The 11,184-nt window shown below is 36.0% G+C and overlaps 1 non-coding gene across 1 annotated transcript; it reads left to right on the top strand.

Moving 5' to 3' along the window:
• Nucleotides 1-1,045: 1,045 nt before the first annotated feature.
• On the top strand, nt 1,046-1,117 carry TRNAW-CCA (transfer RNA tryptophan (anticodon CCA)). The gene has a single exon. It is a non-coding gene; the product is annotated as a tRNA-Trp (tRNA).
• The last annotated feature ends 10,067 nt before the right edge of the window (nt 1,118-11,184 follow it).

Raw genomic sequence — 11,184 nt, 5'->3', positions numbered from 1 at the left:
ATATGGAGTACACATTATAGGAAAATGTATGAGAAACCAGATGTCAACCCTCATTTGTCATTTTTCAGTCTCTGACTTTGAACAAGCCACTTAATCTCTTTGCAAAATACATTTTAAAAACATCTACCATATGAACTTTCAATGGGTCTTTTTGAAAGAAAATGCCTTTGTATACTGTAGGTTTGAGACAAATCTGCTAGTTGCTACTTAAGGTCATAGTCAAACAATTTAAGGCTTGGCGTGTCGATCCCCCTTTCCCACCTTGAGATGCTCTAAAATATAGTGTAGTCTAAATTACCACGGACTTTCTAACAGAAGATGAATGCTAGAAGGTCTTTTCCAGCTCAAAAACCTTTAATTCTGTAATTAAGTGGATCATGAATTCCTTTGTTTACTATTGAAACCATTTACTATCTATTATAGAAATGCACTTAGTGTATAAATTCCACTATTTGCCATTTGCTTACTACATTCAAAGCATACTGAGCTTTTAGTCTCTGAATATGAATTGCAACCTTCCTGTGTTTTCTTCACACCCTCCACCTTCAGCTAAAATTCCCTTCACAAATACCTCTTCAATTAATAACTAAAATCTTACATATTATTCTCTCAACTTTTTCACAAACCATGATATGGGTCCTCTAATTATAACTAATTTTTTCCCAATGAAATATTTTATATATTTATTAATTCTCTTTAGAGTAGATAAAATTAGATGTATATAGGCTTAAACCAAATGCTACATATTTAGTATTTGAAAGTTACATACCAGGGACTTGTAAAAAAAAATTAAAGAATAAAGATGTTATGATTATTTAGAAAGATGGCAATTTAAATAGGTAAATGAAATACTATGGTTCATAGATTATTAAATAGTTCATATCAATAGAGAGATGGGTACTCACAATTTATTTTTGAAATAATTTAATGTTTCCCAAAGTGCTGCCTTAGAAATACTTCATCAGAATCATAAATAACACTTGATGAAATTGAACTCTGGGTCTAAATCTCATACCTATTAGATTAGGATTTCATAGATCGGGCTTCCCTGGTGGCTCAGAGGTTAAAGCGTCTGCCTCCAATGCAGGAGACCCCGGTTCGATCCCTGGGTTGGGAAGATCCCCTGGAGAAGGAAATTGTAAACCACTCCAGTATTCTTGCCTGGAGAATCCCATGGGTGGAGAAGACTGGTAGGCTACAGTCCACAGGGTCGCAGAGTCAGACACTACTGAGAGACTTCACCTTCACCTTCACCTTCCTTCAGAAATTAGGGACTGGGACCTCTTTTATTTCCCCTTCTTTGGTCAATAAATATTAGAGAATTACTGTTATACTACAGACATAATTTTTTTTTTTTTTTGAAAAGCAACATAGCAAGTAATCACTGAGAAAATCACATGCTATGACTACAGATTTGAGTTTGATCTCACTATGACATGCTGGTGTTATGGATTAATGGCTGTTTTATTCACATTTGTTTCCCTAACTGGATTAGTTATGATTCCTTTTAGGAAAAGTAAAACAGTTTATTCAGGGGTTGGAAATCAAGATAGAAAATTAAGAGTGTGCTGAGCTCACCTACTTCAAAAAATACATCAAAATGTGGAGCAACTTTTTATGAAAACAACCGGGGGGTGGGGGGCGGGGGGCGGTTAGCAGAAAGGCTTTTGTATAATCAAGGCTGTAAAGAAAGATCTACACATAGAAAACACTAATGATGCCAATGGAAAATTACTGGAGCTAATCAATGAATATAGTAAAGTTTCAGGATAGAAAATTAATATGTAGAAATCCCTTGCATTTCTATATGCTAACACTGAAAAATCAGAAAGAGAAATTAAGGAAACAATCTCATTCACCATTACAATGGAAATAATAAAATACTTAGGAATAAATTTCCCTAAACAAACAAAAGACTTCTATAAGAAAAATATGAAACACTGATGAAAGAAATCGAAGATGACACAGATGGAGAAATATACTGTGTTCATGGATTGGAAGAATAAATATAGTGAAAATTAGTATACTACCCAAAGCAATCTATATATTCAATGCAATCTCTATCAAACTACAATGGTATTTTTTCACAGAACTAGAACAAATAAATTTTTATGGAACCACAAAAGACCCCAAATAGCTAAAGCAATTTTGAGAAAGAAGAATGGAACTGGAGGAATCAAACTTTCTGAATTCAGACTATACTACAAAGCTACAGTCATCAAGACACTATGATATTGGCACAGACAGAATATAGATCAATGGAACAAAATAGAGAGCCTAGAGATAAATGGTGGAGAAGGAAATGGCAACCCACTCCGGTATTCTCGCCTGGAGAATCCCGTGGACAGAGGGGCCTAGTGGGCTGCTGTCCACAGAGTTGCACATGACTGAAGCGACTTAGCATGCATGCATGCATTGGAGAAGGAAATGGAAACCCACTCCAGTATTCTTTCCTGGAGAATCCCAGGGATAGAGGAGCCGGATCAGTTGCCATCTATGGGGTCACACAGAGTCCGACACAACTGAAGCAACTTAGCAGAAGCAGCAGCAGAGATAAATCCATACACCTATGGACACCTTAGCTTTGACAAAGAAGACAAAAATATACACTGGAGAAAAGACAATCTCTTCAACATGCGGTGCTGGGAGAAGTGGTTCAGTTCAGTCATTGAGTTCAGTCACTCAGTCGTTTCCAACTCTTTGTGGTCCCATGAATCACAGCATGCCCGGCCTCCCTGTCCATCACCAACTCCAGGAGTTTACTCAAACTCATGTCCATTGAGTCAGTGATACCATCCAGCCATCTCATTCTCTGTCATCCCCTTCTCCTCCTGCCCCTAATCCCTCCCAGCATCAGAGTCTTTTCCAATGAGTCAACTCTTCGTATGAGGTAGCTAAAGCATTGGAGTTTCACCTTCAGCATCAGTCCTTCCAATGAACACCCAGGACTGATATCCTTTAGGATGGACTGGATGGATCTCCTTACAGTCCAAGGGACTCTCAAGAGTCTTCTCCAACACCACAGTTCAAAAGCATCAATTCTTTGGTGCTCAGCTTTCTTCACAGTCCAACTCTCACATCCATATATGACCACTGGAAAAACCATAGCCTTGACTAGATGAACCTTTGTTGGCAAAGTAATGTCTCTGCTTTTCAATATGCTATCTAGGTTGGTCATAACTTTCTTTCCAAGGAGTAAGTGTCTTTTAATTTCATGGCTGCAATCACCATCTGCAGTGATTTTGGAGCCCAAAAAAATAAAGTCTGTTAGCTATGTGTAAAAGAAAGAAGCTAGAACACTTTCTAACACCATACACAGAAATAAACTCGAAATGGATTAAAGACCTAAATGTAAGACCATAAACTATAATACTCTTAGAGGAAAACATAGGTTGAACACACTCTGACATAAATCACAGCAAGATCCTCTATGACCCACCACTAAGAGTAAAGGACATAAAAACAAAAACTAAACAAAATGGGACCTAATTAAGGTTAAAAGGTTTGGCACAAGGAAGGAGACTATAACAAGGTGAAAAGACAGCCCTCAAAATGGAACAAAATAATAGCAAACAAAACAACTGACAAGAGATTAGTCTCCAAAATACACAAGCAACTCAGGCAGCTCGATACCAGAAAAATTAACAACCCAATCAAAAAGTTGGCAAAAGATATAAACAGACAGTTCTCCAAAGAAGATATAGAGATGGCTAACAAATACATGAAAGATGTTCAACATCACTAATTACTAGAGAAATGCAATCAAAACTATAATGACTATCATTTCACACAGGTCAGAATGACCATCATCAAGAGTTTACAAACAATAAATATGGGAGAGGGTGTGGGCTGTTGGTGGGAAAGCAAATTTTGTACAGCCACAATGGAGAACAGTGTGGAAATTCCTTAAAAAACTGGGAATAGAACTGCCATATGACCCAGCAACCCCACTGCTGGGCATACACTCAGAGGAAATGAGAACTGAAAGAGACACATGTGCCCCAGTGTTCATTGAATGCAACCTAGATGTCCATTGGCAGATGAATGGATAAGGAAGTTATGGTGTATATACACAAAGGAACATTACTCAACTGTAAAAAGGAATGCATTTGAGTCAGTTCTAATGAGGTGGATGAACCTGGAGCCTATTACCCAGAGTGAAGTATGTCAGAAAGAGAAAGACAAATACTGTATATTAATGCATATATATGGGATTTAGAAAGACAGTACTGATGATCTTACTTTCAGGCCAGTAAAGGAAACACAGATGTAAAAAACAGACTTTTGGACTCAGTAGGAGAAGGTGAAGGTGAGATGGTTTGAGAGAATAGCATTGAAATATGTTCATTACTAGGTGTAAAATAGATGGCCAGTGCAAGTTTGATGCATTAGGCAGGGCACCCTAAGCTGGTGCTCTGGGACAACCCAGAGGGATCAGGTGGGGAGGGATGCGGGAAGGGGGTTCAGAATGGGAAGGACACGTATACCTGTGGCCAATTCATGTTTATATATGGCAAAAATCATCACAGAATTTTAAATTAATTATCCTCCAATTAAACTAATTAATTTAAAGAAAAGATAGATCTACACAGAATTGAGTATGAAGAGAGAAGAAGCCACCAGGTAGGGGCCCATGCTTCCAGCAGGGGCCACAGAAGTTGAGGAGAATATCATGAGCCTGGGGATACTTCCTGGAGAGTGGGAGGTTCCAATGACATGTTAGGTACTGCAGCTCTGGGATCTAACACCAGGGAGATAAGTTCCTTTAGTTTATTTGAAAAAAATGAGACTTATCAGAAGGCTGTAAGAAACCAAGTCTCTGCTCATAAAAAGTAAGAATAGATCTTTACTCCCAGGAACAAGGCAGAGGAAGCAGACTGAAAACTGCCTGGGGCTTTGGCTGATTTCCTATGACTAAACACGTACACACAGAAACAGATTTCTAGTTATAAAAAGCACAGAGAGTCCCAAAGAAGATGAACACAAAGAACTCCAAATTAGTATTAATAGATATATTTAGAAGACCAAAAGTTAAAATTAAATAATTCTAAAGGCAACAAGAGAAAACCTGTCATATACAGCAGAATCCCCGTAAAAAATCAGATGATTTTTCTTCAGAAACTTTGCAGACAAAAAGGGAGTGGGATAATGTATTTAACGTGCTAAAGGGAAAAAGCTAAAGCCTAGGATAATCTTCCAACCAAGGTTGTCATTAAGAATTGAAAGAGAGATTTAAAAAACTTTTTAGACAAGCAAAACTAAGATTTATTTAATACTAAACTAACCATATGAAATGAGTTAAAGGGTCTAAGAGGAAAAGAAAATGCTGTAAGGAGAACTTAAGAATTTATGGAGAGTCCCTAGTGGCTCAGATTGTAAATCCCACTAATAAAGACAAATGTGTAGGAAAAGCTGTGAGTCAACTACTGAAATAAATAAATATGAAGATTAAAATCCAATACTGTAAAATCAACTAGAGAAAAAATAAACCATTAAAGGATAAACATGAAGATGTAAAATATGATACCAAAGCCACAGAAAGTGGAAGAGGGAAGTATCTTTTAGAATATATTTCAACTTAAATGACTATCAGTTTAAAACAAGTAGAAATAGGTACAGGCAACATACACAAACCCCATGATAATCACAAATAGAAAATTACCTTAACAAGAGAAAGGAACACAATCACACTACTAAAGAAATCATTAAACCACAAGGGAAGAAATTAGAAGAACATAAGGACAGAGAAGAACTATAAATACACCCAGAAAACAAGTAACAAAATGGCACTAAATATATACTTGTCAATAATTCTTTGCGTGTGTGTTCTTTTTTTATTATTTTTAATATAAATTTATTTATTTTAATTGGAGGCTAGTTAGTTTACAATATTGTATTGGTTTTGCCATACATCAACATGAATCTGCCATGGGTGTACATGTGTTCCCCATCCTGAATTCCCCTTCAATCTCCCTATCCATACCATCCCTCTGGGTCATCCCAGTGCACCAGCCCTGAGCATCCTGTACCATGCATTGAACCTGGGCTGATGATTCGTTTCACATATGATATTATACATGTTTCAATGCCATTCTCCCAAATCATCCCACCCTCGCCCTCTCCCACAGAGTCCAAAAGACTGTTCTATACATCTGTGTTTCTTTTGCTATCTCACATATAGGATTATCGTTGACATAGTGTACCAATTGGATATAAAAACAGTTCAGTTCAGTCGCTCAGTCATGTCTGACTTTTTGGACCAATTGGGCTGCAGCACACCAGGCTTCCCTGTCCATCACCAACACCTGGAGCTTGCTCAAACTCATGCCCATCAAGTCGGTGATACCATCGAACCATTTTATCCTCTGTCACACCCTTCTGCTCCTGGCCTTCAATCTTTCCCAGCATCAGGGTCTTTTCCAATGAGTCAGTTCTTTCCATCAGGTGGCCAAAGTATTGGAGCTGTAGCTTCAACATCAGTCCTTCCAATAAATATTCAGGAATGTTTTCCTTTAGGATTGACTGGTTGGATCTCCTGGCAGTCCAAGGGACTCTCAAAAATCTTCCTCAACACCACAGTTCAAAAGCATCAATTCTTCTGTGCTCAGCTTTTTTTATGGTCCAGTGCTCATATCCATACATGACTACTGGAAAAAACATAGCTTTGACTAGACAGACATTTGTCAGCAAAGTAATGTCTTTGCTTTTTAATACACTGTGTAGGTTGATGACAGCTTTTCTTCCAAACAGCAAGTATCTTTTAATTTCATGGCTGCAATCACCATCTGCAGTGATTTTGGAACCCAAGAAAAAAATAGTCTCTCACTGTTTCCATTGTTTCCCCATCTATTTGCCATGAAATGATGTGACCAGATGCCATGATCTTAGTTTCTTGAATGTTGTGTTTAAGCCAGCTCTTTCACTATCCTCTTTTATTTTCATCAAAAGGCTATTTAGTTCCTCTACCACTTTCTGCCATAAGGATGGTGCCATCTGTGTATCTGTGGTTATTGATATTTCTCCTGGCAATCTTGATTGCAGTTTGTGTTTCATCCAGCCTAGCATTTCACATGATGCATTGTGCATATAAGTTAAATAAGGAGAGTGACAATATACAGCTTTGTTGTACTCCTTTCCCAATTTGGAACCAGTCCATTCTTCCATGTCCAGTTCTAATTGTTGCTTCTTGATCTGGATACAGATTTCTCAGTTGGCAGGTAAGGTGGTCTGATATTCCCATCTCTTTAAGAGTTTTCCAGTTTGTTGTGATCCACACAGTCAAAGTCTTTGGTGTAATCAGTAAATATAACCAGAAAACAAGTAACAAAATGGCTTTAAACATATATATTTATCAATAATTCTTTAACTTTAATAGGAGTAAGTGTTCCAATGAAAAGACATAGGGTACTGATTGATAGAAAAACAAAGCCCATCTATTTGGTGCCTACATGATACTTCATTTAGAGCTAAAAAAACACACAGACTGAAAGTGAGGGGTAGAAATGGAAATGAAACACATATGCAAATGGAGATGAAATAAACATATTAGACAAAGAGTTTCTTTAAAAATACTCTGTAAAAAAGACAAGGCCAGGCATTATGTAAAGATAAAGGGATCATAGTGATCATAGAAGAGAATATAATATTAGCTATCACAAATGCATCTAACATGAGAACACCTAACTCTGTAAAGCAAATATTAACAGATACAAAGGGAGAAATTAATACTAATACAGTGGTAATAGGGGAATTCAATACCTCATTTACATCAATAAACAACCCAAACAGAAAATCATAAAGCATAAATGGCATTAAATGACACAAAAGACCAGTTGGACTTAGGAGCAGCTACAATATATTCCATTCAAAAATGGAATAATATTCATTTCTTTCAAGTGCACATGGAAAATGCTCAAGGAGAAATCCTTCACTGGGCCACAAAAGAAAATTCAACAAATTTACAGGGTTGAAATTATGTCAAATGTCTCCTGAACACAATAGTATGAAACTAAAAATCAATTACAGAAAAAAGAATGGAAAACAATATACAAAGATTAAACAACATGCTATTTAAAAAATGAGTTAATGAAAAGGAAATCAGACAATTGCTTATGACAAATAAAAGCAAAATTTTCCAGAATCAATGATATACAGCAAAAGCAATTCTAAGAGGGATCCTGGCCTACCTCAAGAGAAAAGAAAAAAACTCAAATAAACAACCCAACCTGCAACCAAAATGAGTAACAAAAAAGAGCAAACAATGTTTACATTTAGAAGAAAGAAGAAACTACTATTAATCAAAACCACTATGAGGTACCATTTCACACCAGTCAGAATGGCTGCGATCCAAAAGTCTACAAATAATAAATGCTGGAGAGGGTGTGGAGAAAAGGGAACCCTCTTACACTGTTGGTGGGAATGCAAACTAGTACAGCCACTATGGAGAACAGTGTGGAGATTCCTTAAAAAACTGGAAATAGAACTGCCTTATGATCCAGCAATCCCACTGCTGGGCATACACACTGAGAAAACCAGAAGGGAAAGAGACACGTGTACCCCAATGTTCATCGCAGCACTGTTTATAATAGCCAAGACATGGAAGCAACCTAGATGTCCATCAGCAGATGAATGGATAAGAAAGCTGTGGTACATATACACAATGGAGTATTACTCAGCCATTAAAAAGAATACATTTGAATCAGTTCTAATGAGGTGGATGAAACTGGAGCCTATTATACAGAGTGAAGTAAGCCAGAAGGAAAAACATAAATACAGTATACTAACGCATATATATGGAATTTAGAAAGATGGTAACAATAACCCGGTGTACGAGACAGCAAAAGAGACACTGATGTATAGAACAGTCTTATGGACTCTGTGGGAGAGGGAGAGGGTGGGAAGATTTGGGAGAATGGCAATGAAACATGTAAAATATCATGTAGGAAACGAGTTGCCAGTCCAGATTCGATGCATGATGCTGGATGCTTGGGGCTGGTGCACTGGGACGGCCCAGAGGGATGGTATGGGGAGGGAGGAGGGAGGAGGGTTCGGGATGGGGAACACATGTATACCTGTGGCGGATTCATTTTGATATTTGGCAAAACTAATACAATTATGTAAAGTTTAAAAATAAAATAAAATTAGAGGAAAAAAAAAATAAATTGGTAAAATAGAGGGCAAAAAATGAAAAAAGAAAAGCACACAAAAAACAATGAAACCAACGACTGAATTTTTGAAAATATCAACAAAATTGTTAGCCTTTTGCCAGGATCATTATGATAAAAGGAAAAAGGGCTAAATAAATAAAATAAGTAATTAGAAAAGAGAATTACAAAGAATAACATAAAGATAAAAAAAATCATAAGAAAATACTAACCAGTTATATGCCAACAAATTGAACAAATTAGAAAGACTAGATAAGTTCCTAAAACATGAAATATTTCAAGACTGAATCAGGAAGAAATATATACTCTGAACAGACTGATTCCTAGAAATGAAACTGAATTAGTAATCAAAAACTCCCATCAAACAAAAGTCCAGGAATGGACAGCTTTACAGGTGGATTCTAGTGGACAAGTGAAAGCATTAAACTATTCTTCTCAAACTATCCCTCCAAATTGGAGAAGATGAAATATTCCCAAATTAATTTTACAATGCTACCATTACCTTAATAGGAAAACAAATAAAAAACTTAAAAAAAATCTCTGATAAAAATAGATGTAAAAATCTTCAACAAAATATTAACAAACCAAATCCAACAATATATTAAAAGTGGGTTTCTCTGATGATCTAGTGGTTAAAAATCCATATTGCAATGTAGAGGATATGGGTTAAATGGTTAAATCTGTTTAGGGATTTCAGATCCCACATTCCACAGAAAACTAAACTCATGCACCACAACTACTGAGTCCTTGTGCCTTGGAGTCCATGTACCACAACTAGAGAGCCCACAAGCTTCATCTAGAGGGTCCGTGCACCACAACAAAAGATCTCAGTAGATGCAGAAAAAGCATTTGAAAAATTCCACATCCATTCAAAGGGAAAACTTGAATCACTATTGGTGTAAAGGAGACATATCTCAACTGGATTAAAACCATTTATGCCAAACTCAGAGGTGACATAGGTAACATACTTTACAGTGAAAAGCTGAAAGTTTTTTCCATAAAGTCAAAAACAAAAAAAGAATGCTCACTCTCAGCACTTCAATTAACATAGTATTGGGAAGATTAGCCACAATAATAAAGCAAGAAAAAGAAAGAAAGTCATCTTAAATAGAATGGAAGAAGTAAAATTATTATTATTTATAGATGACACAATGCAATATATATATATATATATATATATATATATATATATATAAAGTCCCCACCAAAATAAGATTTGAATTAATAAATGAATTATGTGAAGTTGCAAGATATGATATCAATATACTGAAATCTATTAGTTTTCTGTATACTAATAATGAACTATCAGAAATATAAAGAGAAATAAACCTCGTTTAAAATTTTAGCAAAAAGTTTAAAACACATAGGAATAAACATAATCAAAGTGGTGAAAGAACTATACTACAAAAAACTTTAAAACACTGGTGAAGACATCTGAAAATGATATAATGAAATGGAAGATACCATATTTTCTTGGATTGGAAGAATTAATATTGTTAAATTGTCCATACTATGCAAAACAATCTATGAATTTAATGTAATACCTATCAAAATATTCATGATATTTTCACAGAACTAACAAAGAATCATCATAAAATTTGTATAAAACCACAAAAGATTCCAAACAGTTAAAGCAAACTTGACAAAAAAGAATAAACCTGGAAACATCAAGCATTCTGACTTCAGACTATACTACAAAGTTATAATAATCAAAACAGTATTTTACCAGCACAAAAACAGACAATATATCAATGGATGAAAATAGAGATGCTAGATATAAGCCCACATATTTATGTTCAATTAACCTATGACAAATAATAATATAGACTGGGGGAAAGAAAGTCTCTTCAATTAGTCATGCTAGGAAAACTGGGCAGCTACATGTAAGATAGTGAAAAGAATCTACCTGCTAATGCAGGGGACATGACATCAATCCCTTGTCTTGGAAGATTTCACAGGCCACAGGGCAACTAAACCCATACACCACAACTACTGAAGCCCATATTCTAGAGCCTGTGAG

Source organism: Bos taurus, chromosome 15 (assembly GCF_002263795.3).
Source record: "Bos taurus isolate L1 Dominette 01449 registration number 42190680 breed Hereford chromosome 15, ARS-UCD2.0, whole genome shotgun sequence".
NCBI classification, from domain to species: domain Eukaryota; kingdom Metazoa; phylum Chordata; class Mammalia; order Artiodactyla; family Bovidae; genus Bos; species Bos taurus.
The sequence above is the reverse complement of the archived record's forward strand: the minus strand, read 5'-3'. Positions and strand labels throughout refer to the sequence as shown.